Source organism: Lactuca serriola, chromosome 6, assembly GCF_051521515.1.
Source record: "Lactuca serriola cultivar US96UC23 chromosome 6, Lser_US96UC23_V15, whole genome shotgun sequence".
In the NCBI taxonomy this organism is placed as follows: domain Eukaryota; kingdom Viridiplantae; phylum Streptophyta; class Magnoliopsida; order Asterales; family Asteraceae; genus Lactuca; species Lactuca serriola.
This window is the reverse complement of record NC_136413.1, coordinates 158,740,480-158,753,967: the sequence shown is the minus strand read 5'-3', so window position 1 is coordinate 158,753,967 and position 13,488 is coordinate 158,740,480. Positions and strand designations below refer to the sequence as shown.

The 13,488-nt window shown below is 37.3% G+C and overlaps 1 long non-coding RNA gene across 1 annotated transcript; it reads left to right on the top strand.

Annotated features, from left to right (window-relative positions):
* Positions 1-9,631: 9,631 nt before the first annotated feature.
* Positions 9,632-11,087, top strand: LOC145058890 (uncharacterized). The gene is made up of 3 exons (XR_013686565.1): positions 9,632-9,952; positions 10,198-10,661; positions 10,769-11,087. It is a non-coding gene; the product is annotated as an uncharacterized LOC145058890 (long non-coding RNA).
* Positions 11,088-13,488: the final 2,401 nt, after the last annotated feature.

Below are 13,488 nucleotides of genomic sequence, written 5' to 3'. Positions count from 1 at the left end.
CACTCCTCAACCACCTAACATTTATATATATACTTGGGGAATAAGGGCCCAATAGGTTTACGGTTGTAAATGGGTTTACGGCTGTAAACACTTATATGGCCGTAAACACAGAGTTGTTTACAGTCCTAGACATAAAAATACATTTTCCTAGAAAAGCAAAGTATAAACCATAAATTAGACTCAACAATTCTGCCTCTACGATGGAGAGTGAGACACGGTTTTGTTTTCTTGAAAACCAGCTCACCAATTTCCCACCAAGGAATTGACATCCTCCAGAAGTGCTCTTTCAGTCTAATCAACAGCCTCCATGGTCTAAGTCTATAAAGTCTTCCATACTGAAGTTGTTTCCTATTGGGTACCAAAGACCTAAAGCTTTAGTCCCTTTCAGATATCTGAAAATCTATTTGACTGCATTTAGATGAGAAACCTTGGGATCAACTTGATATTTGGCACACAAACCCATTGCAAAGATGATATATGATCTACTTGTGGTCAGGTAAAATAGAGAACCAATCATTCATTGGTACACCTTTGGATCAATTGACTCTCCGGTGGGGTCTACGGTGATCTTGTATCCAAATGCCATAGGAACCTTTGCCGAAGAGCAATTATCCATGGAGTATTTCTTTAACAATTTTACGGTATAGTTATCTTGATGAATGAAGATTACTTGTGGGAATTCCTTGGTTTGAAGACTAAGAAAGAAGTTAATCTCTATGTTCATGCTCATTTGAAACATACTAGACATGAGCTTGGCGAACTTGTGTAGCATAAATTGATCAGTTGAACCGAAAATGATGTCATACACGTAGATTTGTACTAGCATTAGATACTTTTCACTTGAACGTCGAAAGAGGGTAGGATCAATGACCCCACTCTTGTCTCCAGACTCGATAAGGAACGTAGATAGTGTTTCATACCAAGCTCTTGGTGTCTGCTTCAAGCCATATATAGCTTTCTCCAATTTGTAACAGTAATGAGAAAGATCAAGATTATCAAAACCTAGAGTCGGGCTTTGTTTCTGATAACCACACCTGAGTCATCCAAATTGTTACGAAATACCCAACGAGTTCAAACTATGGTATGTCCTTTTGGTTTGGGGACTAATTCCCACACTTTGTTTCTTTCGAATTCAGCAAGCTCTTCTTGCATTGCAACGATCTAGTCATGACCTAGAAGTGCATATTTGATAGTTCTGGGCTTCATAGAAGACATGAAAGCTGCATAATGCCAATGTTTAGTTAAGTCACCATAAGATCGAGTGTGTATACCTGTAGAAGGATTTCCTATTATTTGGTCGGGTGGATGATCTTTTTCCTAAATGTGTAGACGTGGTTGATGATGTTCAACAGCTGCATTGGATGGAATGTTTTCACCATTAGGAGGTGTTTCTCTTTGAATATCTTGAATTAGTTACCCCTTAATCTAAGAACATTCTATAGATAAATCTTGATTGGGTTGCTATGCTAATGGTGAAGGTTCCCATGGGAAGTTTATGGTTCCTCTGGAATGAAGCATTGGGGTTTTCAAGAACTTCACTAGTTACTATATCTTCAACATCTTCTTCTGATTCCTTGGGTTCTTCATTGTTCCTCGATCGATTATTTTTGACAATTGGAATTTCTTCGTCTATGACTGGAACCTCGATGGTTGTGATTAACTCAGGGTTGGAGGGACTGCTTTCCCTCTCAACCGGAAAGGTGGAACTCACATGCGAAGAATATTTAGATACTGGAGAACCAGAGTCGTTAGTATGTTGGAATTTCATAGAAGGAGAGAGTAAGACTTTAGAAAGTCTTGCAGTTTCTGGAGGATCAAAGAGTGTATCATATTTAACTTCTATGATGCTGAGAGGTCTGGAATGAATTGAAATGTCATTCTCCATGATAAATTTCGTTTCATTGAGAGGAGTGGTTTTCCGGACATAAAAATCATCAAATTTCATGCCAAGGCTTTCTTCTATTATTGTTCTTCTTTCGGATCAGAACTCTGTATCCCACTTGTTTTTAGAGTATCCCAAAAATATTCCTCCGTTAATGTGGGGGGAATTTTCTCAAATGCTCCTTGTTGTTGACCACGAAACACCTACAACCAAAAATGTGAAAGAAATGATCATTTGGTTTATGATTGTTTAAACCCTCATATGGAGTCTTGTTGAGGAGTTTGGTGATGATGTTATGGCTTTGTACAAATCATGTTGTTCAAACTGCTTCTGCCCAAAAGTAGACAGGCAGATTTGCGAAGTTGAGCATTGATCTGGCAGCTTCTACAAGAGTTATGTTTCCTTCTTTCTACCATGCCATTATGTTGTGGTATATAGGGTGCCGAAAAGTTGTGATTAATTCCTTTTGACACCAGGAAGTCATTATGCAATCGATTTGTATATTTTGTTCTGTTATCACTTCGAATCTTTCGAATGGGAAGCTTGATATGTGGCTCAATTTCCTTGATGAGGTAGATCAGATTCTCTAATGTCTCTGATTTACGACGCAAGAAAAAAAAACAAGTGAAATGAGTTTAATCATTGACTATAACCAGTATGTACTATTTGTGATGTAGACTTGTCACAGTTGTTGGACCGTAAAGATCAGTATGAAGTAACTCCAAAGGTTTAGTGATAGATGAGTCAAGTATCAACGAATGACTTCCTTTTGTTTGCTTTCCACGCTCACAAGTGGGGCATAAAGTGTCATTTTCAAATTTTAGAAAAGGAAATCCTCGCACCATCTCTCCAGTAACCAAGTTGTTGATATACAGAAAGTTAAGGTGAGCAAGCTTCTTGTGCCAGAGCCAGCTTACCTTAGAGACGAATTTTGACGTAAAAAACAATTGTGGTTTACCAATTACTAGATATATGTTTAATGGGAACATTATTGTAGCCGCCTTTGATTTAATTAGACACTTTGATCTATCTTTTTTCATGATGTAATTGTATTGATTGTCAAATTTAACACGATGACCAGCTTTGTAGAGTTTCCTAACACTAATGAGATTGTGTTTTAATCCTTCAACATAGGCAACCCTGTGTATTGAGAAGTTTCCATTTTTTAGGACATCATATCCTCGAATGGATCCATTTGCATCGTTTCCAAAAGTTACGTGACCACCATGTGTGACTGCCTTAAAGTCACGAAGGTATTCCAACCTTCCTGTCATGTGCAAGGAGCAGGGCTTATCAATTAATCATTTTCTATCGTGATCCTCCTCGCACATTGCCTTCAATATTAGTTAGTTAATTTGGGCACCCAAAGTTGTTTGGGTCCCACAAAAACATAACACAATTTAAAGTATGCAGTTTATGGTTTTGTGGTGACTTTTGACGATGTATTGTTCTCTCTCTCCTTTTTCTTCCAAATCCTTTTTGAGATAAAATCCTTCTTTATGGTTCTAGAGACAATCTTCTTAATAGGTGGATAAGAACTAAATGTTAATTTCTTTTCATTTATCCAGTTGGTTTTCCTGGGTTTGGATCTAGGAACATGATCAATGTGTTTGGCGAGATTTATTTTTATTTCAGACTTTACTTTGCTCTTTTGACTGACAACTGCGGTGTCATTAACCATGACTGATTTGACTTTTTGTTTAGGCTTTTTGACTAGAGGAGTAACAACTGCATTGTTGCTACTATGGACAGGTTGTCTTTGAGTCTTTTTGGGACTTTGATTTCTTTTAGGACTTGGTGACCTGTTAGGACTTTTGATTTTTCATTCCTGGTTTAACTTTGGAAAAGAGTTAAATTTGTCAAAGTGTTTTTGCGTAGAGTTATTTTGAAAGGATTTGCCACCCGCAGAGTCATTTGAAAAAGCTTTCTTTAAAAAATGGTGACCTTTTATTTTCAGTAACCTTGAGATTAGACTCAGCTTGCCTTTTCTCTATAAGATATTTGATTTCAACTTTCAAGGCTTGCTTTGCTTCATATTTTGGTGACAAAATATTAGATTTGTTTAGTTTGGGTCTTTTGCTTTTGAAAAGTATGCACTTTCGCATAGGTCCTAGTGAAGAGTCAGCAAAACTATAGAGTTCACTTAAAGCACTGTCCTATCTCAAGTTTTTCTGTTCTTACTACTTGAGGAAGAGCTTGAATCTTAGTGGTGGATTTAACAAAAGTCTACGGTGAAACTTTTGTTGAGGGAATACCACACAGGGTATGGTATTCACTTTTTTCGAGACATTTGGTTTTGGGGACATGTTTGGTTCCTTCATATTGATTTCTTTGTCTGTATCAGATTCTGATCCAAGATTTATTGTTCCAGTGATTGGTATGGAATGAGTATTTTTCAGAGAGTCCCGATCTTTCTCGGATTATCTCTTCATTGACATGGTTGTTGCTTAGGACATAAAGTTTTCCAAAATGACATTGAATGCCTTCAGGATAGGTATTGTCATTAACTGGGAAGTAAAAGGTCCTCTCAGGTGGGACATAGGGGTGTTCGGCATCAAACCGAGGTGGAGATTTCTCTCCATTATTGTATCTATTTGACCAACCCCAATTGTAAGTGTTGTCTACATACCCATTGTTGACTAGGTTTTCAATTACTTCACTTTCATTAAAGATCTTTCATATTAATTTGTTTAAGCATACAATTTCAACTCGAGCTAAATCTCGTTGATTGAAAGCAACATCTAACTGAGTTTCACTAAGAAGCCTAGCAACTTTTTCTAGTTTCAAGTTTGCTTCTAACATAGTGACCTTAAGCTTCTTGTCTTCTAGTCTTCCTCTTAAGTGAGATATCTCTTGGGTTGCTATTTTCTTTTCATCTAAGGGTTTGTTATAATCTGAAAGGACGTCAGCACATGTTTGAGTAATTTGTTTTATAGGTGGTTTACAGTCATGCGTGCTATAATTGTTTGATTGAGTCATAAATTTTACCTATTCAACGATGCCGATTCCTTCTTCATTTTCCATGAAGTAGTAGTTTTTCTATAGCTCTTCGGTGTTCTCATTTTTCTTTGTAACCAAACATAGCTTGCCTCATTTCCTTTTACTCTCAATGTCCTCATCTTCGTCTCCCGAGGACCATTCTCGATGGTCTCTCCTTACTTATGCTACAAAATTGTTCTCAACCTTTTCTTTTTCTTCAACTTATTGAGTCATTCTTTCTAAGATAGATTGCTTTATCTTTCATGACGTTGGCTTTGTACTCGATTTCCAAGTGATTTTCCTTGTGACACTTATGCCATATGAGAACTCATTCTTTCTTCTCTTCAGTATTAACTGCAGTATCTGAGGATCTTTCTTCTTTTGATGATTCAGTGGAGTTTGTGAGCATCAATGGCGTGTTTTGAGACTGAGGTGATATGGTGGATTTTTGGTATATATTGAAGGATGAAGATAATGTTGAAGAGATTTGTTTTGAGGATTGTAGTTGGGTGGAGGAAGTATGTTAAACTGTTGGCTAACAAGGGCTAGTGCATGTTGAAAAGCTTCTTCATCATTAGGTTGCATCTACGGTTCATACGACTGCAATGTGTCATCATATGGGGTTTGGTAGGATGACTCTCCTTTATGATGACACTGAGGAGATCTGTTGTTAGGCTGCAGTGAGTAAGCAACCAAGGCGAGTGGTCCTCCTATATCCTTGCAATCTTTCATTACTATAGACTCTTGATCTTGTAGTTCATCGTAGAGCTTGTACAACAATAGAGTTTTGATTTTATTGTCACCTTGAACTATCATCTTTTCCATGGTTCATTGCTTTCTCAAAACATTCAAGAACTGTAGATTTGTTTCATGATCACTTTGAATGATACCAGCATTTGACAGTTTGGTGACAATAAGGTTGAATATTTTGAAGGAGTCATCAAGACATTCACTGGGAAGAGCTTTAAAGTTGTTGAACTCATTTAGTGCAAATGTCAATTTTTTCTCTTAAGCTTGCTATATACCTTCATAGAGATTTTTAAGAATATCCCAAATTTCTTTTACTTATTTACAGTTGATTATAATATCGACACTATTAGGAGGAACTCCACAAGTGATTTCATAGAAAGCAAATTCATCTTTCTCCATCTTATCAATGTCATTATTGGTAGGTCTAGCCCTGGCAACTTGACCGCCTCCAAGTCTGATTTGAGTTTCATCTGTGACAATGGGAGTAAGGATAGGTACATGTGGTCCTTTTTCCATAGATCTCCAAACTTCTTTACCAAGTCTTCTTATATATCTTTCCATACATTAAGACCAGTGATGATATGCACATGCAACAAGTATTGGAACTCGATTAGAATCTCCAACACTGTTAAATATATTTAAAGAGTAAGCTTGTGCCATATTTCCTTAAATTTTTGAAAGATGAGCTAATAGGTATATAAAGCCTTTTAAATCAGATTTTTTTTTTCTTTTGAAAAACAATCTACTCTTCGTATCATCCTTCTACACTCCAGTAACAAGTCTTCAGTGTGATCTTCCAAGTCTTCGTAACAACACGTTCTACCGCAACAACAAAATAGGTATTCGGTTTCATCAATACACTTCTTAGCTGTCGAGGGTCATTTCATGCTTCAATACAAAAACAAAAGGAAAAGGATGTGAAATTTGATTTGAGAAATGAAATTTCTGGAAAAAAAAAAGCTTAAAACAAGGCTTATTGGATGCAACAAAAGGAAAAACAGAAAGCAAATAATTTCAAATATAAGAATAAACAAAATTCTAAAAAGAAGTTTCCACAAACATCAAAAATTCATACTTCAAAACACTTCTCTCAATATAATTCAAATAATGGTCTTAAGAATGTTGAAAATAATAGAAATTTTTCCTCCAAAAGTGAAAGTTTCACAAAAAGTGAATGAGAAAATGAACATCAAAAGTTCAACTCAAACTCAACAAAAAGAGCAAGATAGTTTTCATCAAAAATATATTGAGAAAAATATTCAGAAAGATGAAGGAGTTTCAACATAATGGTGTTATGAAACAATAGAGATTGCAGTTCTTGGTGAGAATGATGAGTTCTTGAAAAGGCCAAAGAAAAGTAATGACACTGAAAACTCATAATTCAATCAACTTGATTTCCCAATCAATCATTTGTTATTCACGTCTACTCAGTTTAAAATAGCTGACAACTTCAACGACAAAGACAAATACAAGAGATTGAAGATTCGCATTCATGAAGTCCTGGGAAAGAAAGAATATGAAGTTTGGTCATTGGTAAAGATTATCAAAGTAATGTCAATAGTGCTTGATGTATTATTCAAAGGATTCCTGCAGAACTTTCGATACTCGGTTGTAAGGGAAAACAATGTGGCATTCGAGTTCACGATTGCAACTTTTCATTGATGAATTTGAATGATCTTATCACCTAATCACAAATTTTGAGCAATGTTGATATTTCGAAAGTGCCAAAAGCAAATAGAGATACATTTATTCTTGGCTATGATTACGTAAATGCATTTCTTGATTGCTACTATGAGTATTTGGCAAGTACTGATATAGATCTAGCCATGACAACCAATAAAACATCAAAGGTGCCTCAATCTTTGTTGAAGGGAAGGATGAACATTGATAAGTTTGAAGATGGTGAAATTATTCATGATCCTTTTGGCATAGTATTCCAAGGAAAAAACAAGAAAGGCAGGTTGACGGAATTTCTATTCCAAGTGAAATGATATTAAGAGATACTCAAACTCTCATTTTTTGAATCTTTTAATCCGCGTCAATAATTGCAAGAGAAATGGCAATGAAGTCAAAGTAGAGATCCGGAAAATCGTTTTTTAGTATATGGAGATTCAAAAGGAGTTGTTACAGGCAATAAGGATTATAGCTTGATGTTTCAACTATTCTCACTAAGGGGAGATTGTAAAGTCGAAAGTTGTAGTGAGAGTCGAAAGCTATATCTTTTAGTTTGTGTTGTAAATAACGAAAGTTATACAATTTCGTTATCTAAGTTATTTACAAGGCATTTCATGTTTTAATATGTATAGACTAGTCCATGTATTTTTTTGTATATATGATGTACCCTATAAATAGGTTAAGTAGTTAGTTCTAGAGTTAGTAACACTCTATTTGTACTCAAAAACCTATTTAGATTAGATGTAATCAGAACTAACTAGATCATTTTTAGATATTGTGTTTTTTATTGCATTCATCTATTTGATTGATTCAAACATTGTTTCTAACATTCTTCAGGTCCCATTGTCTCTCATGTACATTTCCAAGCAACATAACTACCTAGTTCAAGTTAAAAAAAATGTCCTATGAAGAGATAAAGTATTGCATTACATATGAAATTGAGATAAATAGAATGACAATTTCATGGTTTATTAAATGAGCGCATATATATTACTTATGAAATTGATAATCCCAGTTGCATAAAATCTTACATAATTAAGTGAATAGTATTTGTGGTTTGGAATAATATACGAGTAACCTTTTTTTCAATTTTTTTATTTTATAAACACGATCATTCGTATCGTTTAGATTTGTTCTGTATTCAATTCTCGATCAAGTTAAAAAGCTTATTTTGTCCTTCAACTTTCTTTTTTTGTATTTTGCTACTTTATATAATTTTATTAAAATTAAACTGGACCCATCCAAGTATCCAACCACCACACCTAGACATCTTCCCCACTGAACCACAATATAAATAATCTTCTCCGGCAATATAAGCATCATCATCTTCTCCAGATAACGCCGCAGTGGGTGTTCCGACCATTACCATCATCTATTCCGTCGTCAATACCGAAATTCTTCCTCATCCCGCCCCCTTTAACTCCATACACAGAACATCCATTACCGCTTTCCTCGTCAATGTCGGAATTCTTAGTCATCGCTGACTACGATCGACAAATAGAGCTCAAAGTGCTCTCTCTCGCTATGTGTTTGTTTGTATATGTCTCTCTATCTCATTCACCCACTACTTCCGCCCCCTGAAACCTCCTCGATGCTAGAATACTCAATCGTTCAAGGAGTTTATAATTTACGAGCAAGATGTTGAGGTGAAGAAAGGGTTTTAGACCAGGGTATTCCCCTTTGTTTGATTTAGATTTAAATTAACCTTTTTTTCGATTTGTTTATTCGGGTTCTATATGTTTGTTTTGGAGTTTCATGTTGCTTGGAGAATGGTGTAGGTGACGATGGGGACGAACTAGAGCTTGAGTTTCATTTGTTTCTACAGTCTGTGCGTTTGATATGAGAGTGAGGGAACAAATATTTGTAGGGACATCTTCATCTTCATTTTTTCATTCCCTTTTGAGTCTATAGAAATTGATATTGTTCTCCATTTTCTTTTGCCTGAAACGGAATATAGTTTGAGGGTATATTCCGACGATGTCAATGGCCTGTTGGAGTAGAGATTGACAGGAAGAAATGAAGAACTGAAATAGGATGAGGCTAAGAGCAACTCCAATCGACCATCATTATTGTGGGATAGCGGCCTAAATCGTTCCAATCATACGCCATTTGAACTCTATTTTTGTACAGAACAAATTTGGCCGCCATATATACGGCCGTGGTTTAGTCCTACACCAAATTACTTTTGCTAACATATCTTATTATTTTATTAAATAAATTTTTTTGTTAAACCACAACCAAATGCAGCGATGATTCATTACACTACCGATTCCATATATATATATATATATATATATATATATATATATATATATATATATATATATATATATACCCTTAAGGATATATAAGATTAGGTATCCATTCCTCAATACTACGTAGTTTTATCACTTGGTTTAATTTTTCTGACAAAAAAAAAAACAATTTCCATAATCGACAGAAATAATCAACACAAAAATACGTTTCTGATTTCACATCATCTTCGTCTCTTCCAAATTCACATATCTTGGCAGCCGTCATTGTTTACAGTTGAAGCCCTCCCTTGTTCGCCGATTATCTCACCTGCGATGCAAGGCATGTTCAGGCCCGGCGAGATGAGGTAGACAACCCCCAGCCTCTACTCCGTCGCAACAACGCAACAAATCGACAACAAACTTGGGGAATTTGGTATATTCTCGGTTAATAAAACACTTTGCCATCTTCAAATTCCCATTCTTTATGTATTATTTCTTCTATTCATCTTCAGTTTATAGTCTGATCAGTTGAGTTGATTAGTTTTTTGATTCAGTGAACTGGGTTTGTACTCTTTACATCATTTCTAAATTGGTTTGAAATAATGGGTTGGTTTAAGAATGTATCTCCAAATCATCATTATGTATAATTAGGGATGTCTAATTCCATCTTTCTTACAGGGGAAGAGGATACGATGTGCACAGTGCACATAAGGTGCTCGATGAAATGATCGAATCAATGGATGTAGTTTTCAAGGCTTTTGAGAAGATGTCTAAGCCGTGGCTGACCGTTATCAATCTGGTTGATGTCCATTCTGGTGGTCTTTTAGCTGTTTCAAAGATTCCTGGAAGATGAGGTGGCTCTGAAACATTGGAGAAGTGCGTCACTGTCTCATTTGCTGGTCATACAACAATTTGTTTAAAGGATGAATTCGGTATTCTTTGTGATAGGAAAGCACTAGTTCAGACCCATAATTCCACATCCGTGGACCCGAATTGGAGATAGATTACCCTGACCCAGTTAGAGTATCCAAATACTTGACTGTAATTTTTGGGTTACATTTGCTTGTAGTTTGCTTAGGCATGATATGAAGCAGTTTCATCTGAGTTTGAGCAGGGACGCCGAATCAAAAAATCAACCAAAGGTGAATATTTATGAACATGAATTGAGTCGGTTTATATATTCAATCTGAGGCAGAAAAGTTACTAGTAGAAAAATACGACTTAGGGGTAATGATTCAACATTTTGTAGCTTTCAGTAAACGAAATTGCTTTGGGGGATGACATAAGAGACCATTTCTTGCAGCTGGCAGTTAATCGTTCCTCTGTTATATGTTGTCATGTCTCTCCTAAACAGAAAGCCTTGGTAATGCTCTTTGTTTCCAATTTTGATTTAGAAGTGGAATACCTCAAAAAGTCGTTTAAAACTCTAGAGGTAAATTTTAAACAACATAGCTCTATTTAACATCAATGGTAAATGACAATATTCATGATTTCGTGTTATAATAGCTCCCAAATGTTTCAATCAAAATCAGGCTGCTTGTGATTTATCTTTACTATGCTATTTCTTGCAATTTGTCTTTTCTAGTTTTTTATTGAAAAAAAATTCTGTTTTTTTTGTGTTTGCTATCTCAGGTTGAACAAATTTCTTTTACTTTTTTTTTTAATTTTTAAAAGTATTTCCTAAACAATAGTAAAAATATTTATAAAAATCAATAATATGTGTACTATGTGTAACACCAAGAATTTAAAAACAATTTTTCGCATTTTATAAAGGCAAAATTCATTTAATATTCATAAAAACATCATTGTTTGTAATTCATTTCATAACATATAAAAACCCCAAGATCACATAATATAAAATCCCGCGTGTGTGCACTGATCAGGCCGGCGCCTTCCCGCGATCCTCACTAGTACCTGAAACAAATAACACCAACACTGTAAGCATAAAGCTTAGTGAGTTCCCCAAAATACCACATCAAACATATTAGCCACTCGAGGCTACAACTCTGTGGGTCCGTGCACCCATACTCTGTGAACCCTCAGGTTCTAACTCTGTAAACAAGCATAGCATAAATCACATAGAAGAATGCAGTGCAACACATAACATACATACCATACAAATACTCTATCATATAACTCTGGTTACCTACTCAAGGTAAAGTATAGTGAGAAGACTCACCTCGCGTGTCTCGATATCTCACAACCCTGGGAATCCCTCGTGCCCGATTCTCCGAGCTCTAATCCTCCTATAACATTATATGTCCCTAGTTAACACTTTATATCTCTAATGTTGACTATCCCTAAGAAGTCAACACAGGTCCACTCTGGTCAACGGTCAACGGTCAACTTTGACCGGACTCGGCGAGTCTAGACGTCCTCACCAATTCTCTAAGATTCCCTTTCTACACGTCGAGTATCCCCCCTGACTCGACGAGTTCCTCCTGGAAGAATCGCGGGGCCACCCCGACTCAACTCGCCGAGTCTAAAGAACAACTCGGCGAGTCCCAGTTCGACTCAGACCACCTGTTAACCCTCTCTAACTCGCCCTGACTCACCGATCCAACCCATAACCCGGACAGGACCATTCTAAGGCAATCTTCAAGCTACTCGCCGAGTGTGTTCATCAGACTCGGCGAGTCCATGCCATGCAACCGCTCAAACTGTTTTCTAAGGTCAGATCTGCTTCGGCAATTCATAGGTCTGGCCTTCCTAGACTGGTTCATCACGTAAAGTCCTTATTTCGGTGCTCATAATACACCCCATGACTCATAATTGACGTTTTGACCTAAGGCATAAGGATTCCAATCCAAAACCTCCATTGATTCCCGAAAAACTCAGGCATGGGACACTCTGGACTTCCAAGGGTCCCAATATAGGGTTCCAATTGTTTGGGGGACTAAGGAAACACTCGATCTAGCCACAAAAGGGTTCAATAAACCCTAAATCCATATACACATCAACATAAAAGGGAACAACTCGAAAATATTACCTGAATAACGTTGCTCTGTGTCCCCAACCCTCATAATATGGCTTCTCCTGTTGTTCCCTTAACCAAGCCTCCTCCTCCTTGCAAAATAACACTTCCAAGATCAATAATGGTCTTCTACTTTTCTCCAGATGCTCACAATCGAATTAGGGTTTCACTCAAAGGACTAGGGTGAACAACGACGGCCATAAGGCCCCTTATATATGTCCCAAACCTGGGAAGTTAGGGTTTCGCTAAATAGCGCGGACTCGCCGAGTCCAGTCGCGAACCCGCGACCAGATCTGCGATCCTACTCGGCGAGTCTGAGCTCCAACTCGCCGAGTCCCCTCTTAAAACACCCAAAATCATAAATATAACAATACCTAGAATTCCGGGCTGTTACAACTCTCCCCCACTAGGACTAGACTTCACCCTCGAAGTCTCACTCTGAAAATAGCTCCGGATGCTGCTCCCATATCTCACGCTCCGGCTCCCAGGTCATTTCCGATCCCTTCCGGTGCTGCCACTGAACTAACACTAGAGGTATCTCCTTATTCCTCAGAACCTTGATCTTCCGATCTCTGATGGCCACTGGTCTCTCGGCATAATTCAGGCTCGCATCCACCTGAATGTCCTCTAATGGAACTACTGCCGACTCATCGGCTATACACTTTCTCAATTGCGACACATGAAAAGTGTCGTGGATCTGTCTCAATTCCGTTGGCAACTCCAAATGGTAGGCCACCCGTCCTACCCTCGCAATCACACGAAAAGGCCCAATATACCGGGGCCCCAACTTGCCCCTCTTCCTGAATCGAATCACTCCTTTCCAAGGAGAGACCTTCAGGAATACGAAGTCACCGACCTGAAACTCAAGCTCGGACCGGCATCTATTTGCATAACTTTTCTGTCGGCTCTGGGCGGTCAATAACCTCTGTCTAACCTGCTGAATCTGCTCTGTCGTCTGAAGCACGATCTCTGTACTGCCCATCACTCTCTGTCCC